General features: G+C 46.0%; 1 protein-coding gene across 1 annotated transcript in view; it reads left to right on the top strand.

Annotated features, from left to right (window-relative positions):
- The first annotated feature begins 606 nt into the window (after nucleotides 1–606).
- The window catches only part of GUCY2F (guanylate cyclase 2F, retinal), a 428,460-nt gene continuing 411,038 nt past the window's right edge, over nucleotides 607–18,028 (top strand). The window contains exon 1 of the mRNA XM_069211537.1: nucleotides 607–817. The gene's annotated coding sequence lies outside the window, so the exon portion shown is untranslated. The remainder of the gene's footprint in view (nucleotides 818–18,028) is intronic.

Consider the following 18,028-nt stretch of genomic DNA (forward strand, 5'->3'; position numbering starts at 1 on the left):
GGCAACAACACTTCGCCATCTGTCGTCTAATTTCTCCAAGAACTCCTGTGACCACTGCAGGATCAGTACTGAGCACTGCAATCCTCACAGAAGCACAACAGATCTCAGGTAGGAGCTACAACTGAGTCACACTCCGTCCTTGCAGTTTAAAATTCTAAGAACAGTTGGCATTTCAGCCCACAAATACAAAAAGGTTACGTTTAATGTCATATTGATTTCAACTGTATTGACTTTGCGGTTATGTTATGTTTTTACTTCTGAAAAAAGTAAATTGTTTATTTGCAATTAAGATAAAAGAAATACTAAAAGAAGAGAAACCAAAAGTATGGAGTCAGGGAACAGCCCCAAATTATACATATAAGGAAAAAAAAAGTAATTTTGCAGATTCAGCTAGGCACGTCAGAATGTTGTGAAGATGAAAGTGCAAGCCTCCTTCTCGGTTTAAAGCTCAGGTCATAAATAGGTCATTGGCTGACACTGATGCTGTGGGCGGGCGATCAATTTAAGAGATTTACCACCTCACTTCTCTGCAAATCCTAATCCGGCCTGGGACATCTTGCTGAACAGGGAATCTGCAGTGCAAGGACACATGAGGATTATTTCCATCTTCTTGCGGACAGAGTACCAAGAGGCCGGTTCCAGTTTATGAAAAGTGCAAGAGTGCTACGTTTTGGGCCCTTTTATTGCATTTAATGCGGCCTCACTATCATGGGTCGCCCTCCTGCGCAAGCTGAAAAAACCTATATCAATATACTAAAATGGTTGGGTTTCTGATGATAGACAAAGGAGCTGTACCAAGTACTTGGAATTTAAGGTGGTAAGTAATGTATAATTTTCGGAAAAATGATAAATATATGTGTGTGTGTATATACAGAGTATATATATATAAATATATATGTATATGTATACATGTATACGTATTATTGTATGTTGGTATTACTATGGTTTATCATTGTTGAGTAATGCATATGTTCTTTTATCATATATTTTGGTTTAGCAGTACATTTCAGTAGGGAGAATGGAAATGTTTCTAGATAGACTTCCCAACAACCCACACCTTTGTTATTGATTTAAAGATGTTGGTGGTATCAAAATATAACAAAATAAAATTGCAAATTTTGAGGCAGATCTGCTTGAATATAAAGGAGTACAAAACTAATAAATTTTCACAGTCACAGTTATGGTGGGAATATTTCGTCCTGTGGATAAAAAACAATTCACGTTTTGAGATGGTTCAGCTAAAAGGACATGGTGCAGTGGAGTAAACGTCCTATATTTGACATTGATTTGTCCTCCAAATGTTTGGAGTAAGTACCGCAAGTGAAATAATGTAGTCTGTAGTTGTGTCATGAGACCCCCCTTCATGAACATTCCTCATACATTTTACACGTTTAAAAATTCGAAATTTTGGGTTGCTTTGCTGCAAGCAAAAATTAATTCTGACTTGATTAAAGAAAACGTGTATAAAAAGAAATGTGCTTTCCTAGGTTTACGCCTTCGTTCAGAGCATATTTCTGATTTTTCGGAAATCTCATAGGATAACAGGGCTGCCCCTGGCATTCTGGGCCGGTTTAGTATGATGGTCGTATTTAACATTCCTCATTATGAGACATGAAAAGTAGACTTTTGGCGTACTTGAGGTGATATTAGGGGCACGAGAAGTTTTAATAAGCGAGCTTTGCAAGGCACATGGTCTGTCTGGTATGTAAAGCAAAGGTCCCACCCAAGAATGTATTGTCTTGCGAGTCTCGAATCAACAAATATGGATTATTTTTTGCTGTGCCAATTTGAACTGAAAAGAAAACTAAAACGATGATAAATGATGATGCTATATAAAGTAGGGAAGGGAGTTTTTAGCATGTTCCTTCAAGGTTAAAGTGCCAGTTTGGACAGGGGACTAGCTGAATCAGTAAATATTCATCAGTAAAGTTTGGATAAAACTTTCTCATATGGTTTAATTCTTGGAAGAATAACTTAATAATGTAACAATGTATGACAAAAATAGAGCCATTTTTAATTGCACATTGGGAGACAGAAGAGCCACTTTAAATTGCACAACGTACTTTTGTTAGAAATTGAGTTGTTGGTTGACTGGGGTGTGAGCCCTGGTCAAACAATCTTAGTCAGAGTAAGGCACAAGCAAACCCCAAATTAATTTACGCTCACCCCCCCGGTAGCTTGGGACAAAACAGTCAGCCTTAGCTTAGAGGCAATGTGTAAAGTATTCATGCAACGCTTTAAACAATAAAACAGTGAAAACACACCAGGTTAGAAAAATGGAGCAAAATTTAGTAAATATCACAAGACCAAAATGACAAAAATCCAATTAGTAGAACCGGAGTTATGATTTTTTAAAGTATAAAGTGAGATGTGGCACCTCAAAGAATAAAGTGCCAACACAGCTATCTGACCACGCTGGACTGGGTCAACGTCAAAAGTTCAGGCTGACTGTGATAGAGAGTGGCTCGGATACAGTCCCAGATTAGTCCAGTTGAAATCTTACCTTCTCAAGTTTTGTGCCAAGAGTCCTGTTCACCTTGGAGAAGGTCGCAGGGAGCAAGGAGAGTATTGCGGGTGGTGTTCGGCGTTGCTTGAAGAGCAGGCTGGGCATCAGGGACTGGTGGGCTGTACTTCATGGTGGCGGTCATTCGAGGGTGATTGATGCTTGTGTGCGAAGAGACGGGCTGGCGGCGGCTCACCATGAATTTTGGTGTGAGCAGTGCAGTCCTGGTGCAAATGGGTCTGTTCACAGTCACAAAGAGCCCAAAAGCTTGATTTAAAGAGCTAGTGAGCCAACACCAAGCATCCAGGGCCTGAGAGGCAGGTCAGGAAGTCACTGCAGCTGGATCTAGGAACTGGTTGGGGAGCTTTTTATGTGCCTAGGGCTCAGATCAGGTGAATAGTAAACTAGCCCTTTGAGTCGCTCTAGGTTCCTGAGTTCAAGATGAAGTTGCAGGTCCAGTTCTTCCCCAGGCACAGCAGGGCAGGGTTCTTCTTCCTCAGCAGTGCAGCAGTTCTTTCAGAACAGCAGTCCAGCAGAGTGGCAGTCCTTGTAGCAGCACAGCAGTCCTTCCTGGCAGAGTATCCACAGGTCCAGAAGTGTACTGAAGAGCTGGTCCTACCTTTATACCCTGGTGCCCTGGTACTGGAAGATAGGAGCAACTTCTAGACAGTGGCTTTGTAGTTCAAGGAATTTCCTCCCTCTCCTGCCCTGGCTCTAAGCTGGCTGAAGTGACACTCTAGCGTCAGTAGGCCCTTTGTGTGAAGGCATGGCACAGGATATTCAGTTGTAAGTGAGGCTGTGTTAAGCTTTGCCTCCATCCTGCCAGCAGATGGCCATTCAGGCACACCTAATCCCACTATTGTGTGACTGTCTGTGAGGAATTCACAAAGTCTTTCAGATATACCTACTCTTGTGATGCAAAACAGGCTACACCAAGCATTAAATGGCTAAGGCAAGAAAATGCCAACTTTCTAAAAGTGGCATTTTCAGGATTGCAATTTAAACTCTGTCTTCACCATAAGTTTAAATTAGTACTCCAGAGACACGAAACATGAACCAGTTTTCTATTTCCATTTGGAAATCACAATTTTAAAATATAATAAACCAACTCCAATGTTGTACTATGGTAGCGATAGGCCTTGTATCAGAGAAAAACTAATGTAAGATTTTTTCACTACCAGGACGTGCAAAACTTAAAAGTCCATGTCCCACTTTTCAAATACATTGCACTCTGCCTTGTGGGCTGTTCAGGGCCTACCCTGGTGTGACTTATATGTATTAAAAAGGAAAGTTTGGCCTGGCGAAAGGTTTATTTTGTCACGGCGAAATGGCAGTTTGAAGCTGCACACACAGGCTCTGAAATGACAAGCCTGAGACTTGTTTAAAGGTCTCCTTAAGTGGGTGGCACATTCAGTGTTGCAGTTCCACTAGTAGCATTTAATTTACAGTCCCTGAGCACACGCAGTACCACTTTACGAGAGACTTATAATTAAATTAAATATGTCAATTGGGCATAAGCCAATTTTACCATGTTTTAAGAAGAGAACACAACCACGTTAGCACTGGTTAGTAGTAGTAATTTGCACAGAGTCCTAAGGCCAACAAAAATAAATTCAGTAAAAATAAGAGACGTGAAGGCAAAAACTTTGGGGACGACCCTACAGAGAGGCCCAAGTCCAACAATGTCAATGCATAGAGACGCCATGTGATCCAGTAGTTAAATTGGTGACTTGAAAGTCATCATCTGTGGCAGTCGAACATCAGTTTATCTCACTGATCTGAGTCTCACTAAGCTCCCTCCGAAGTCTAACCAATTACTACCACAATATATGACGTCACTAGCCAAAAGTGGCATTTTTTTTGTCAATAGCAACATCACACTTATACTTGCAGACACCCTTCCTGAAAGGCATTATTGGTTTGTGGGTGTTTGGGCTGCTACTGACGCAATTGCTGCCCGTTTCTGTCCTTGATTCATTTTCTTTCTCTTTATCCAAAACGTTTATGAGCAAGGACTTATATATTTGCTCTGTTTCAGCTGGTGCCACAGTTTGGCTGGTGCCACATGTGCTGCATGGGCCTAGGTATAAACTGTAGGCAATAGGTTTAAACCACTGTGGGTTGGGTCAGGTTTTCCTTTCTTTAAAGACCGATGCGTCGAGGTCCATTCAAGGTGATCTGATTCACAAAGCTTTTTCTGTGAGTAATGTCTTGTTCCGGTCTTATGTGTGACCTAGTCAGGAATTTTCAGGCAAAAAAATATGAAATTCAGCTGCACGAGTGATGTCACTGTATTCAACAACTGCACTTATTGTAAGTCAGGGATATCACCGCGGGTGCAGCTACTAGATATGTTTTATTTGTATAAGAGTTTCCTACAGAAACCAAAAAACAAAGACAGATGTTTACCTGCCAGGAGATCTAACATTCGACTAATGCCCTGATTGCAGGGGCGGGGCTAAATTATCATCCCTCTGCAAACATGCATTTACACAAGGATCTGAATAGTAAATTGTGTGATAATTATAACACAAACACAGTCAAACCTCTCGAAATTTATGGGGCAAAAGGCCTGTAAAAAGGCAAAGCATGCAGAATTCTGTGTGTTAACTGCCGATTCCACGTCATGCCTCATATGAAAGTTAAAAAGTCAGTCAGAATAGGACATTTTTTAGTTGTAATGAGGGCCTCAACACCGACCTTGACTAGTTGCATAACATTGACTAGTCGAGTTATATAAGTGTGCATACTGGATTATGGAAACTAACCTAATCCCCGAGTCAGGACAATTCACTCGAACATTCTTCACTATGACGAGCAGTTAAACGTATGACTAAAGAATTTTCTTGAGCTGGTCAAGTCTCGCGAGAGCCGTACTTCAGTGTGAGTTTTAACTTCTGCCCCTACCTGCACGGAGTCTTCGGTGAGCTAGCACTGCTATGCAGTGTTTTATTTATTTATTTATTGACTCACACAGTCTGCACTTTAGCCAACTGGGTTCGGAGAGTTGCACAATGCACCTTTTAAAAACAAAAAAGCCGGCAATGTATTTACAGTGGGAGCGTATAAACAAGCAATTACATGTGTATATGTATGCACATATATGGCATACATATAGCACTGTCCTCGGTTTTGCAGAGGTATTTAGTGTTATATATTTTAAGCAGTGAGTGGCTCTACCTCAACCACGGTATACCCACTGCAGAATGAGGAAGCAAGTGGTTCACTCCTTATACTGCATGTGGTAGGCGAGTGTTTTCACCTTGCTGACGTTGTTGAGCCTCACAGCAGTGAAGTCATCATAACTGTTCCTATCATCTTCATTCTCATGAAAACCTGCTTGATCATGCTGTGCAATACCGCCTCCAGAACCCTGGGTGAGCAAGCACGTCACTGAGCCGCCTAATATCCGGATCCGATTATTGTCGCGGGTCTTTGGCACATAAAATGAAAAGCCATTGATTGTCCTGGCACAGAAAAGTAGTGCACTAACAACATGGCATTCAGCCGACGAAGCAGCAGAACTCTTACATGCTTTTGTTTTTCTTGGTTTTAGAAACCCCCATTGCTTTAATTTATTCATATGCATGTTTTGTTCATTGTTTTATTCCGTAGATTCATTCTGGACCTGATGTACTAACGATATGGATGCAAAAAGCAGTCACAATTTGAGTACCTGCATTGTGCGACCTCTAAATCATTTTGTGAACTTATCTATGTATGAATGAATCAATTTATATAATAAGAAGTTGAAGTGGGTGCAATCTGACCTACCTCGGTAGTATTCATAGGGTAGAACGCCAATCGCAACTCACTCTGATTGGTGGCCTTCACAGGGATGGTGGACTGTTTGCTGCTTGTGATCTCCTTTAAGTAAAATATTTTTTTAAGCAGCCCACTTTCCTTAAGGGACCAGGGCTTTGTTTAAAAAAAATAAGTTTACTTTCTTGAAAAGTTTGAGAGTTAACAGTAATCACTTGGTCCACTACATACTTCTCAACAAACATGTTGATACATTCACAAACTGGAAACGCTTCCCTTGTGCAAATGAGTTACTACCCCAGCTTGAAAGTCAGTAATTTTTCAATATTTTCAGACTGATACATTTCATACTGAATAGCTATCTGAAAAGGATGCACCATAACACCCTGTCCAAATAATTATTCTAAATGGAGTTGCAGATCTAGCTTAGGATTCAGTAAAAAAAATCACCAACCCTTAAAACAGGTCAACTACAGTGTGAAAAATGTTTTTGCTGTTGCAAGCAGCAATTTGTACTGTTTACGATTGCAAAAACATTTAGTACATCGTCCCTCATTTAATGCAATGCTTTGATGAAAGTTGATAGTGCATCAACAGCTCATATGTATTCATACAGTATGGTTTATAAAACACCATGGATTTAGACAAACTTGCAAGAGAAATTCATACATTGCTTTTGTGGGCCTTACATCACAAATCACAAGGTCCAGCAAGTGTGAAAAATTAAACACAACACAAGGGAAGCCCACATCCCAAAAGTGTTTAATGCAGAATAGCAGGCACCAAATCTAAATTTTCAAAGACAATGTTTGTTCATGATGTCCAGTGCGTCTGCAGACGGCATGTAAGCAATGTTTAAACCAGTGACGTAGTGACGTCCTTTGTCACTGCATTTCCAAATAGAGTGCTTTGCTTTGTGTAATCAAAGTCAGCCCCATTGTACAATGATTGATATTTAAAAAAATCACTATTCTCATGCGATTACAAATATAACCCAGAGCGGTGTAGGGTCAACAAAAAGGTCGATTTTTTTTCAAATGTGGACTGTTTTCAATTTGTATGTGAATTGTGACACTCGAGAAACAAGTGCCTCTAATAACGCCATGCTAACCCTTTAGTCACATGTATATAGTATTGTATATAGTACCAGTGCACTCTTTATTCACCTTATCACTTTGCACTGCACCGTCACCATCTAGGAGCACCTTTATACAATATTTGATATTACTTGATTAACTTTCTGCAATAAAATAGAATGCATTAAATGTATAAATAATCCCCAAATGTAAATAGGGTTCTTTAAGAAACTATTGCCGTGGAAGTCAAGGGCTACACTTTCCCCATTTGGGCCAAATGTACTTTTCATTTATATTCTACCCAGGTCCTTGGGTTATTGGATGCCACCCCCCTTTTTTTAAGAATATATGATTTAGAGTTTGGGGAAGGGGGTTACTCCATCACAAGTGTAACGGATATCCCGTCTACTGTATTACGATCCCTTTATAGCCTATAGGGATCGTGATACAGCAGACAGGATATCCCTCATGCTTGCTCTAAATCAGGCCCCTAGTCTCACTCTGCGACCTCAACGTTGAAATTTCGTCCACATTCATGATGTGTCTGCTGCTGCACCTGTTGATTGCCATTCCTCGGAAAGATCGTCCTGACCACTGTGAGTGCTTGGAGCAAGGACTATCTACTGTGTTGAAATGCATCAGGCCTATCTGTGCTCCTCAGCCTATTGGGTGTGTGAACACATCGAATCCCCAGCATTGCATGTGTGGAACTCTTCAAGCCCACAGGAGTGACTCCGTTCTGGTGTGTGTGTTTCATCAACGCAGTGTGTACGTGCCATCTTCCTAAAAATAGGAAAATAACTCAAGTGTCATGGAATTTAGCCCTCTAACGCGTTGCGGTCCAGCAGCAGAGTGACTCGTCCACATGACAGGACTCAAGCTCCTACTTTTCAGAGCGCTGCCTTGGTTAAAAGAACACACAGAAATCTTCCTGCACAACAAAGAGAGGTGATTTCTTAGACTGTATTGTTTTGCCTACCTTCCTGAAATCTGATGACTATTGGCATTGGTTATTTGACTTCGTCAGATATTCTTAAGTACTATCCAACAGTGATCCAGAGATATGTGGTGGCTTGGTGTTAAACTGTATGCACAAAACAGCAAGCAAAAACTATCCAATCAAACATGTCTCTTAAAGTACCAGCATTCGAAATGGTGCTTCAGTGAAAAGGGGTTGCCACCAAAACACCTTAAATTTAAGTCCAAAATTGTCTAAAGATCCCCGACCAATGCTTGTTCAAATGTTCACGGTCATATTGTGGGTTTGTGATTCCTGTGGTCTACACTGGAGTACTGCCAATGGTATTTAATAGTACGGTGATGCACATACCTTTCCAGTTTGCAGGAAAGTTAACCTTAAAGAGTTGAGGAAAAATTACTCAAAGATACTGTGACTAGACAGTCCAGTGACACCCACAGTCTGTGGTTTCTTCCGAAAAAACGTGATTCCTGTCTATGTTTTGTGTATTTTTTTTTTTTTTTTTAGACATTTGGTTAGTGTGAGTGTTCAATTTAGCTTTGTTATGGTGCCTCGCTGTTCTTGTCAATTTTGTTTTATTAGGGTGTCTTGCTGTTCCTCTCAGAGACATCAAACGTTTTCTTGTAGTATATTTTCTTGTGTTGGGAATTATTTCAGCCATGCAAACAGTGATTCTCCAGCGCCTTTCTAAGAAGCTGCTGGCCTTTAAAGCTTATGTGGGAGCAATCGGTGCATCCAGATATAGACCTGAAAGAAAACATTTCTGCTTTTACACTCTTTGGGTTTAGAAGGAAGTTCAGTTTTCAAACATCTTCCAGGTTTGGTCTTTAATGATGGTGATGAAAGAAATAAAGAAGCTGGAATAAACACAGTTTAGGTTTGATGTCCAACCCAGTCTTGTAGTTTCTAGACAGACATTTTTCTTAAGGGTCTAAAAACAAGGAGAAGACATTAATAATTACACTAGAACTTCGCAAACTGATAGCGAGTGTCAGCTTGAAATGTCAGTGACCTATTCATAAACTGCTATCTGTGGGTAATCCTACATTATGGATCAAATCTGTTTATTGGTATATAACATATATATTCAAAAACACAGCCCAATGCCTGCACTTAAGCTGAGCGGCAAAACAACTATGGAGGAGAATTCACTAGCAATACATAAGCAATGAGAGAAAGAGCTCACTGACATAGTAAGACTCAGTTCTATGTTTCGAAGCCCCATTCTCAAAGGACCTCGCACCCACTCCAATTGAAAGGTTCCTGATCTATACAAAGAATGCCCAGCTCGGAAAGAAATTGTAATACATTCAACATAAAACAATAACATAACTGTGCTTCCCCTCGCCAAGCCCAACAGTACCTCAAATTCTACCCCCTCCCACTGCCGGATCTCTTGAACCACTCAGCGCGCAGCCCCCCCCACCACCCACTTCTGACCCCAGTCATCCGGCATCCTCAAGCATCCTCAACACCCTCAGGTAAACAGGGCAAGTCAGCTCATTAAATTCCGTAGACAGGATCTGTATGAACGGTTTCCAGATGTCCCTCATCTCATCCACCCTCCGTGCTGCTACTAAAGACAGTTTCTCCATTGCCAAAATGAACCAAAGCCTATGGAGCCAGGAGGCATAAGTCGGGATCCTATCCGTACCCCAAAGAGCCAGTTTGACCTGTATCGCTGCATTAAGGGCCTACGCCATCTGTCGTCCCCTACGAGAGTGGAGAGGAAAGGTGAGGGGGTTAGGTAAGCCTAATTTAACATATGAGGGAAACCTAGGAATTCTTGTCAGAAACACCCTGTGCAAGTCGTCTAGAACCCCTTTCCCAAAAAAATGTAACTTGGGACAGTGCCATAGAAGGTGAATAAGTGTGCCCGTGCTGCCACAACCCCTCCAGCAGAGATCAGATTTGGCAGTGTCCCAGGTGTGCACCCTAGCCGGGGTGTAATACCAATACGTAGCCAACTTGTAGGCCGTCTCCGACCCGACGCATGGTATGCTGTGTGATGCGATCTAAAGAAAACACTCTCCCACTCCTCTTCTGTTAGCTCCCTCCCCAGCTCAGCCTCCCATCATCTCTGACCCTTGGTTTTAGTGGGATGCCTCTCAGCCTGAAGGAGTCTGTACAACTCCGAGATTATCCTTTTGTCATCTTTCTTTCCCATAAGCCATTTCTCGAACGGGGTCAATGGCCTGGATACCAATGGCCTAATCTCCGGTCGCAGAGCCCAATGTCGCACTTGGTAATACATCATCCTATCTGCTTCCGCTAGTCCATAGGCCTCCCTGAACTGATCAAAGTCCATAACCCCATTCTCATCGAATAGACAGCCTACCCTTTTGCAGCCCCCTTCAAGCCAGCGCCTAAAACACTCCACCTGCAACCCCGGAGCAAAGTAAGGATTCCCGCAAATCGGGGACACCGGGGAGGGAAAGGACGTCAAACCCTTCTTCACCACCACTGCATCCCATGCCCTGAGCGTCACTCCTGTAACCGGCGAAGAGTAAAGTCCCGGCGCTCTATATCTGCGCCGGAGCCATGGCTCCCTCCAGATGTGGGGCCCCGGTACCGCCTGATCCATGAAACACCAATGCTTTTCTGTGAGCAGCCGACTCCACTCCAAAAGAAAGCGAAGTTGAACCGCCTGGAAATACCTCAGTAAACAAGGGACCGCCAGGCCACCTGCAACTTTAGGGCGGTACAGCACATCCCGCTGCAGCCGGGCCGGCTTACCCCCCCATATGAATTTCAGTATCGCTGACTGAAGCGTCCCAATAGTACGCAGCGGGGGAGTCAAGGGGAGTGTCTGAAAGACGTAAAGTACGCAAGGCAAAACGGTCATCTTGATAGCAGATACCCTCCCAAACCAGGAGAGGCCATGCTTACCCCACTTCTCCAAATCATTCAATATCTCTCTAGACAGGGAAGCATAGTTCATGCTACAGGTTCTAGCCACTGATGCGGCCAGGGAAATTCCAAATAAGGCATGTGGGACGATGACCATATAAAGGGGTATCGAGCCCGCAGGGCCTGCTCATGCTCCGGTGTAATTGACAGGCCTAAGACTTGGGATTTCTGCATATTAACTTTGAACCCCGAAACCCGGCTTTGAACCCCGAAACCCGTCCAAACTCGTTAATGGCCTGCATAAGTGCCGGCAAGGATGCCATAGGGTCCACTAATGTAAGGATCATGTCATCGGCGTAAAGACTAAGAAGATGATGGTCTCTTCCGAATCGAACGCCAGAGATCTGGGCATCATTCCGGAAACGCTGAGCGAAGGGCTCCATCTAAAGCGCAAATAGTAACGGGGAGAGCGGGCACCCCTGCCTCGTCCCTCTCCCTATCAGGAAAGGAGAAGACGAGGCCCTGTTTACGTGGACCATTGCTCTCGGAGCAATATAAATACACTGAATCCAGGTTCGGAACGCCGGGCCGAAACCAAAGCGCTCCAGCACCCGTAAAAGGTAGGGCCAGTGCACCTGGTTGAATGCTTTCTCCGCATCTATGGAAAGGAGGAGTGTCTCCCTACGGGACCTATTAGTTTTGTCTACCAGATGTAGGAGCCGCTTAGTGTTGTCTCCACACTGTCTGTGGGGAATAAAGCCTGACTGGTCCGGGTCAATGAGCCCCGGCATCAAGGGGTTAAGACGCTGCGCTTGGATACTCGTGAATAGCTTCGCATCAATATTTAAAAGCGAAATGGGCCGATACGAGCTACATTCCTCTGGGTTCTTCCCCGTGTTATGGATGACTGTGATGGTCACTTCTAGCATGCTAGGTTTTAGGGTCCTGGATGATAAAAAGGAGTTAAAGAGCCGACCCAATAGTGGGGTCAGCTCAGTGCAAAATGTCTTATAGAAGAGCGCCGTGAAACCATCCGGGCCCAGCGCCTTCCCAGCAGAAAGGCGCGAAATCGCCACAATTACCTCCTCAATTCGTATAGGCTGGCCAAGCGAAACGGCGTCTTGCTCATGCAGTGGGACAGTGTTACAGTATGCTAGATAGGAGGACGGTTCTACCCCACTCCCAGCCTCAGCAGCGTATAAGTTGCTATAAAAACGGGAAAACACCTCTGCTATCTGCTGGTCTGTCCGGGCCTCCCCCCGAGAGGGGGAGTGCACCATCTTTACAGCATTGGCCGATCGATGGGCCCTCAACTTGTGAGCAACTAGTTTCCCACATAGATCCCCTCCTACGTAGTATTTGTGTTTAAGCCGAGCCACGCATACTCTGCCCGATTCCAGTCAAGCCGCCTCAGCTGAAGGCGCGCCCTCTCCAGTTCTCTTCATGCCCTGGGGGCACCCGTATGTTTATGAGCATGCTCTAGGGCTGATACTTTCCGCTCCAAAACCTCTCTGAGCTCTCTCCTAGTTTTATTCTCCTTAGCCAAGATAGACATCACTTCCCCCCGGATAACGGCCTTCAGCGCCTTCCAGAGCACCCCCAAGCCAGTCTGCCCGTCATCATTATAACTCAGGTAGTCAAGGATAGCCCGCCTCAACGCCTCCTCCATTGACTTAGACTGCAATATAGTATCCCTAAAATGCCTTCTGGGAACTCGCCCAGGCCCACCATCCAGACGGACCACCAGCTTAACCGGAGCATGATCCGACAAGGCCCGAGGCTCGATCGTACATTCCCTAACTCGGGAGCCAAACTCCAAGGAGGCCAAGAAAAAAACAGATCGTCCATATCATTGTCCAGAACCAAATTGAAGCCCTCCCCCTACCAAAAGTGCCCTATCCGGTGAAGCTAGCATGGGGGATATTGCCCATCTCATAAATGCTTCCTGCCGCTCATTGGGGGCATACAAAGTAGCAATTGTGAAGTGAAATGACTCTATACAAAGTCTAATGGCCAGGAACCTGCCCTTCACCTTGTGTACCTTAGCAACCACCTCCACAGGGAAGGCCCTAGAGATCAGAATCCCAACCCCAGCATGCTTCGTGTTAGCAGAAGACTAAAATTGTCTGGGGAACCACCTGGAGCGCATGCAATGAGTGTCCAGAGGAAGCACCACAACATAAAACCATGAAACACAACAGGTGAACATCCAACTCACACAAGACTACAGTCAATTGTCCAAGAATAGGTAGGTTCAAGATAGGGGTCGTCTGTACCTCGCAAGTTTGACTCACGGCACCCAACGACCCCACCGCCCGGACCCCACCCCAGCGCCACAGCATCACTCTCAAACGACCCCAGACCCCAGCGGAAACCCCCGGGCAACTGTGCACATCTAGGCGCTTGGCCCTGCCACCAGACTGTTCAACACAGACTGTCTCTCCAGCGCCTGCTCAGTCGTAGACGGACCCGGGCGCCTCCTTTACATGACACTTTCCGCGACCATCTCAGGCGACCCTCGGAGGCAGTGTCCCCACGCGGCCCAGGACTCCGCTCAGGCTCCTCTAGGCCAAGGATCTGGCGTGCCTCCTGCAGCGACTTCACCTGACGTAACTGTTCCTCCTAGCGAAACACAAGGCGGAAAGGATGACCCCATGTGTAAGGTGTAGAATGTGCCCGAAGATGCTCCGTGATGGGCTTGAGTTCTCTCCTTCTTTGCAATGTCCGCATCGAGAAGTCCTGAAACAACTGAAGCGCATGTCCTCTAAAGTGAACCTGTGGGAGGTTGTGCGTTTTCTGAAAGATACTTTCTTTTGTCATAAAGTTGTGCAGGCATACCAAGATATCTGGAGGGCGTGCATTATCTCCTCCCAGCCGACCCACCTTATGGGCCCGATCCAGGGTGATCTCCCGGGGGTCATCCGGACCCAGAATGGGGCGGAACAGCACCAGGACAAACTCTCTGATGTCCCTACACTCTGCCCCAGTTGGTGCTCCCCAGATCCGAATATTATGACTTCTCGAGTGATTTTCTAGGTCCTCAGTTGCCATCTGCAGGAGTTCCTGCTGCTCCCGAAGACGCAAAATTTCCTGTTGCAATTGCACAATCTCCTCCCCCCGGGAGATCTCACTGTCCTCCATACTCAACACCCTTTCCCCCAGAGACGAGACATAAGCTTGCAGATCCTTCATCTGCTGGGAAATGTCTTTACGCAGTTCCTGCAAGTCCATTCTGAGGGAGTCAAATAAGGAAGTGAGAAAGCCTTTCGTAACCGGCGCTCCTCCGTCGTCCTCACCCTCACTTCGGTCATCAGAACCTCTTGCCGTGGCCGAGCACTCCGCCATTTTGCTTTGTGGCAGGTGAGACCTAGTGAGCTTCTCCCTCACTGACTGGTCCCTCTTAGGTTTAGAGGACGCCATCATGAACAGGCACCACAGCCGTCTTCAGAAAAACCAGGACCCACCGCGGCCATTCACACTTCCCCTAGGTTGTCGTCCTCGCCGAAGCACCAACTTCACCAGAACCCCTCAATGCGGCCACGGATTCCCACCAGTCCAGGATGAAGTAGCTGACTCCACTCTCCTGCCCCGTCCAGCTCGGGGCTCCTCCACTTCTCCCCGAGGCTGGCACACCACAGGACGGTCTAGCTCTCACCAGGCCCAGAGAGCGCCCCCTGCCCGACCACTTTGCGGCCCGGGCAGAGAACCACGCCGAATCTCCAGTCTGCCGGACCTCCTTTTAGGCAGGGACCCCCGACCCCTGGCTCCTAGGGGGATGCATGGGGTCCCAACCCCGATCGCCGCCTCACCTTGGCTTGAGGCGACCTCCACCGGGCCACCAGTCTCTCGTGGTCTGGGCCGCTCTGTCTACCACCCTCAAACTCGGGCGTCCCGGGCCCTCCGATCCGGCCCTCTGCGGCCCGATCAATGCCACCGACCTCCTCGAGAGACCACGAGCACCCAAGTCCACACTGGGTCTCCTCTCCTTCCCCTTCGGCGTCCTCGCAGCCACAGCGCCGGCCGCCATGCCCGCAACACTCGGTCGCGCCCCAGGGCCCAAACGCCTTGTCGGCCATGCTCTCCATTGGGCTGCAGGGCTCCCAGCAGGTTCCAGACCTTGTCCGCGGGGCCTCTACATGCTCACAAGACGCCAGGGAGTCCTTCCCCGAGGACAACCGGGCCCATCCAACGGCCGGAGAAGGCCCGTGCGGTGGAGCTCGGGACTTCGCGTCCGATCACGCCGCCATCTTGGCCATGCCCTCGTAATCCTACATTAGAAGAATTTATCAGAACAGCTGAGAGTATTGAAACATCACAGATTTCAGCTAAATCTCTGGAAGGTAAAGCAGTTGACCAAGTTGTGCTGAACGCTACCAAATGGATATAGTAAGGAAAAAGATCCCACATAATGGAACTAAAAGTGTTTTAAACTAACAAGTATATCTTTTTAGATGAAGTAATGTTTCTCACTCAAGTCTGGCAAACCCTGCCCTGCCAGCAATGTTACATGTAGGATGTGTAACAAATGGTCATTTTGACAAATTGTGCCAATACTCAAAACATTAGACTTGCAAAGCTGCTTGCATTCATGATGATAGTGTCCAATATAAAGAAAATGAGTTATGTTACAAGGACACTTACGTTGTGGTTCTGGTTGTTATTGATGACACAATCTTCTGATTGAATTGACCTTTATACTGATGTTATAGTGGGTGGTAAAAAACTTCGGGGTCATTATTAACACGGCGGGATTCCTCACCGTGTTCATGATGGTGGTCTAACCATAGACCGCCAGCCCCCTTGAGACCCCAGCCGGCCGTATAAAAAACATTCCACTGGGCCGGCAGGCGGAAACAGTGTTTCCGCCTGCCGGCCCAGCAGCATGCTGGGCCAGAAATTTGAGTTTATGAATTTGTAAAGCGCATAGCTACCCAAGGGCATCCCAGCGCTATGGTACACAATGAATCACGGATGAGCTGAAAGGAGGCAGATTAACAGCAGAAGAGGATGGTTTTCAACTTCCTCCTGAAGAGAAGTTCTGAGGATTCATGACGACATTCAAAGGGCAGATCATTCCAGAGCCGTGCAGCCCTGATAGAGAACGAGTTGCCGCCCCATGATCTCTTGATAGAGGGGATATAAACATGTCGAGAAGATCGAGATCTAAGACATCTAGCGGGGGCATAGAGAGAGATCCGTTTTCTAAGAGAAAGGGGGCCCTTATTGTGTATGGCTCTGTGAACAAAGCACAAGGATTTAAACTGAATGCACTGTTAAATCGGGAGCCAGTGAAGAGCTGCAAGTGCTGGTTTAGCGGAAAGATGCCTTGAGGTATTCATAAGAAGTCTAGCTGCAGCATTCTGCGTAACCTGCAGCCTCTTTATTACATAGTCTGGGGAACTAAGATATAGGGAGTTCCCATAATCCAGGCGAGAGAGAACTAAGGCTTGTACAAGAATTCTTCTGGCAGTAAACGGCAGAAGATTAAGAATCTTCCTGAGACTTCTAATTAAGCCGAAACAGATTGAGGAGGTTCTTTTAGCTTGCAGCTCCATTGTTAAACGTGGATCAAGCACGAAGCCTAGGCTTCTTACCTGTGTTATTGGGGGGGGGGCAAATTGTTAAAAGCCTCCGAATACATTGCCAGAGGGACGGCAGGGGGGCCATTGCCTACAATCATTACCTCTGATTTGCTGCCAGAAGATTGTGGAGCCGTCGTCAATGCGGCAGTGCAGCAGATGCAGCAGCACTCGTCGCGCAGATCACTGGCCGTAAATCGGGCAGTGACCTGCGCGAAGGGGCTGTGCACGAGGGCCCCTGCACTGCCCATGCCAAGTGCATGGGCAGCGAAGGGGCCCCCGGGGGGGCCTCGGAGCACCCCTTCCGCCAGCCTTTCCCTGGCGGGGGAAAACGCCAGGGAAAGGCTGGAGGAACAAGGGTTCCCTATCCGAAGGGCCCTGTCGGATAGAGAAATCTGCCATCAACAGGCTGCCTGCCGGCAGAAGCCCAGCAGTGGCGGAGGGCCGCCTGTGGCAGTCTCCCCTTTTTGTTCATATGGCGGTACAGACCGCCATGCCGGTGGTGGTAATTCCCGCCGCCATGTTCATTATGAGGCCCTTAATCTTTTTGTTAATTCTGGTGCAACAGAATTGCACTCTCACACTCTGCCAAAAATTACTGAATTGTTGATCTTAGTTGCAGGTGCTAGGTGGTTCTCAAAACTTGACCTGGCGCTTGCATACCACCAGCTGGAAGGAGACCCAGACTCAAGACATTTAACAGCTATTGTATTTTGGGTGGCTACCGGCTACCACGACTGCCTGCCTTGTGCGTTGGCATCATGTTTGACATGCTCAGGACCATCTAGGTTGTTGCAATTGTTCAGGATGATGTGTTGATTTTTTATTCTGCATGTGGTACTCGTGATCACATTTTGAAGTATTTCAAACTGTTTTTAAAAGCGTGGGATAGTTTTGAAGCAAGAGAAATGTGAGTTCCTGACAGAAGAGGCAGAGGGTCTGGGTCATTTAATATCCAATGGAGAGATCCAGCCAAAACCGTGATAGGTCAAGGCCATTTCTTTCACATCATCGCCCACTGATAAATCAGGAATTAAGTCCTTTTCTGGGTTCAGTGAGTTTTGTTCCTGTTTCATTCCCAACTATACCTCAAATGTAGACCCATCACCAACCTTCTAAAGATAAATTTAACTTGATTGATAGTAGATGCCAGCAGCCACTGGTTGGGAGCAGTCTTGACTCAAAAAAGGGTGAACAAATAACTCACCATAAGATATGGATCTAGAGATCTTAAAGATGCAGAATTCTGATCTACCTTCCAGTCTCCACTCAAAGAATG

Source organism: Pleurodeles waltl, chromosome 2_1 (genome assembly GCF_031143425.1).
Source record: "Pleurodeles waltl isolate 20211129_DDA chromosome 2_1, aPleWal1.hap1.20221129, whole genome shotgun sequence".
NCBI classification, from domain to species: Eukaryota; Metazoa; Chordata; class Amphibia; order Caudata; family Salamandridae; genus Pleurodeles; species Pleurodeles waltl.